We start from the raw sequence: 3,939 nt of genomic DNA, 5'->3' as shown, positions 1-3,939 counted from the left end.
AGACGCACGTGCGCTTGTTGTTGTCCCAGTGCGTCTCCCCCGGAGCGGACGTGCCCCTTGTTACGCACGCATCCCATGTAAAAGCCTCTGTGTTTGTCGTGGTGTTTTATAGTGTTGCTCCGCCAAATGAGTCATAATCTGTCTTAACATTTAATGAGGAACAACTGTGATCCCACGCACACGTACACGTACACGTCACATGTACACGCACATATACACGTACACGTCACATGTACATGTACATGCACATGTACACGCACACGTACATGTACACGTACACGTACACGCACATGCACACGCACATGCACACGCACATGTACACGCACACGCACATGTACACGTACGCGCACACGTACACGCACACGTACACGCACATGTACACGCACATGCACACGTACACGCACATGTACACGCACAAGTACACGCACACGCAATGTACACGTACACGCACATGTACACGCACACGCACATGTACACGCACATGCACACGCACACGTACACGCACATGTACACGCACACGTACACGCACATGTACACGCACATGTACACGCACACGTACACGCACATGTACACGCACATGTACACGCACATGTACACGCACATGTACACGCACACGCACATGCACACGCACACGTACACGCACACGCACATGTACACGCACATGTACACGTACACGCACACGTACACGCACATGTACACGCACACGTACACGTACACGCACATGTACACGTACACGCACATGCACACGCACATGTACACGCACATGTACACGTACACGCACATGTACACGCACACGTACACGCACATGTACACGCACATGCACACGTACACGCACACGTACACGCACATGTACACGTACACGCACATGTACACGTACACGCACATGTACACGTACACGCACATGCACACGCACATGTACACGCACATGTACACGTACATGTACACGCACATGTACACGCACACGTACATGCACACGCAATGTACACGTACACGCACATGTACACGCACATGTACACGCACATGCACACGCACATGTACACGTACACGCACATGTACACGCACATGTACACGCACATGCACACGCACATGTACACGCACATGTACACGTACACGCACTTGTACACGCACAAGTACACGCACATGTACACGCACACGTACACGCACATGCACACGTACACGCACACGTACACGCACATGTACACGTACACGCACACGTACACGCACATGTACACGCACATGTACACTTACACGCACATGTACACGCACATGTACACGCACATGCACACGCACATGTACACGTACACGCATATGCACATGCACACGCACATGCACACGTACACGCACATGTACACGCACATGCAAATGTACACGTACACGCACATGTATACGTACACGCACATGTACACGCACACGTACACGCACACGTACAAGCACATGTACACGTACACGCACATGCACACGCACATGTACACGCACATGTACACGCACATGTACACGCACATGTACACGTACACGCACATGTACACGCACATGTACACGTACACGCACATGTATACGTACACGCACACGTACACGCACATGTACACGCACACGTACACGCACATGTACACACACACGCACATGTACACGCACACGTACACGCACATGTATACGCACATGTACACGCACATGTATACGCACATGTACACGCACATGTACACGCACACGTACACGCACATGTACACGCACACGTACACGCACATGTATACGTACACGCACATGTACACGCACACGTACACGCACATGTACACGTACACGCACACGTACACGCACATGCACACGTACACGCACATGTACACGCACAGGTACATGCACACGTACACGCACACATACACGTACACGCACATGTACACGTACACGCACATGTACACGCACATGTACACACAGTAACAGGGTTTTTAAATACCTTGAGAAACCTAAAGGCATATACAGGTTAGACTAGTCAAAAAATATAATCAGGTAAGAATACTTTAAAATAAAATAGTCTATATTGTAAGGTAGTAATCCAAAAAATCAACCAAGTAATGTAAAAAGTAAAAACAAAAGTATTTCATAAACTGGGGGTAACATCTGACCTATAAGTAAGCCTAATTGGAATGACAAAACGTTGAATAATGCACAAAATCAGGCGTTTTCAAAGGATAAACACAAATGAGAAAAACTAAATCATATCTGAAGCAGTGGTGCAAGAAACAACAAGTGTTCAAATAATTTGTTCTTGTCAACATAAAGCGTTTGTCACTTACTCACAGTTGGAAGAGGAACCAACACTTTTACTCAAGTATTGTTACGGCGTCAGATATATTACTCACACAGCAGTAGAAAAGTTAATCCAGTAAATTTAACTGAGTACTGCACACCTCTAACCTTTCACTTCAAATGTGTAAAAGTGTTTATCATTTGCTACTTTTTCACTCAGGTCGTTAGGCTTGTCTAGTCAGGCATTTACTTCCACACAGAGAATATATGGAATGTATGGAGAGAGTGATACCTGCACTTTTAAAAGCCAAAGTGAGTCTGTCGTGCAACTAGTTTGTGTCAGGTTAACATGTTGCAGACTGTCTGAGCAAACGTCTTCAGAAGTGCGTATGACAGGTCTGTGATGATTCTATATTTGTTTTATTTATTTTTTATTTGGTGTATTACTACTACCTGTTGTAAAATACATGACAATTACACCAATCAAGTAGCCGTTTGGGGAGAAAAGTAAAAAGATACTCATTCTATGCGAAGTTTATGCATAAGTAACATTCATTCAACAAAAATAAATGTGCTCACATATGTTTTTATATGTCAAATAAAGAAATCTGTGACATTAGATGAGTTTTGGCCCAGTGCACAGCATATTTACTGTCATCATTTACAACCAGGAAGTAAAAGTCTAAAAATAATTGCTAACATTTGTAAACATATTTAGCAAAATTGTATATTTAGCTTAACTGCATTTCAGCCAAGCTTTCATATTCATGGTTGTATTATAGTTATAGTCTTATCTCATCATAAAAACATGCCTGATTTGACTTTCTTGTATGAGTTTAAAAGGACTGTATAGCATCATTTAACAATAGAATATGGAAACACATATAAAAGTTCACTTTACTTGGCCGTGATGACATTGTTTCTTGTTTCTGTATATTTGACACTTAACTGATTGCATTTCTTATACTTCTGTTAGTTCTGGTCTTTTTACCCTTCTTTAAAGATATTTTTCACAACCACTTCTTTTACCGCTTTAGGTCACAAAACACAGATAACAGTCCATAGATTTTCTTTTTTTAATTATTTTTTTATAGAAGAAAAACACAGATCAATCCAAACTTATGTATAAATAAAGATACAATAACCACAACAGCAATGGCAGAAAAAAAGAGAAAAAAAAGAAACAAAGAACAGACAGGAACCAGAGAAAAAACTAAGTGTGTATTATTTGAGATTAAGAATAGTGGATTCTGATGAAAATAAAGAACAAGTTTAAAGCACACCATGTCCAAAATTTTAGTGCCATTTAATCCAGATTATGTCTAATTTGTCCTTTTCCAAATTCAATCCGTATGTGATTTCCATTTTCTTTATGTCCATTATGATGTCGGTCCAGACCTTTTTTGTTGGTGCCGTTTGTGTCATTCATTTTTTTGTGATGGTCTTTTTCCCGTCCGCCAGAAGTATCTTCCAGTGATATCCATTCTTATTGTCTGGGGTTCTGAGACCCAGATACATAGTTCTAAAGTCTGATGGGATGATAGTGTTAAAAATAGTCTGCAGTGCCTTATTCATTTCTTTCCAATAGTTCTGTGCTACAGGACAGTCCCAACATTCATGATAATGATGTGCCTACTGGCAACCACATTTTCTCCAACATTCAGCCCCTCCCTGAGAGCAATGAACACTTTGACACGGTGT

The sequence above is a fragment of the Eucyclogobius newberryi genome, unplaced genomic scaffold (assembly GCF_026437365.1).
Source record: "Eucyclogobius newberryi isolate DKJ021-1_F unplaced genomic scaffold, fEucNew1.0.hap1 SCAF_19, whole genome shotgun sequence".
Classification (NCBI taxonomy): Eukaryota; Metazoa; Chordata; class Actinopteri; order Gobiiformes; family Gobiidae; genus Eucyclogobius; species Eucyclogobius newberryi.
The sequence above is the reverse complement of the archived record's forward strand: the minus strand, read 5'-3'. Positions refer to the sequence as shown.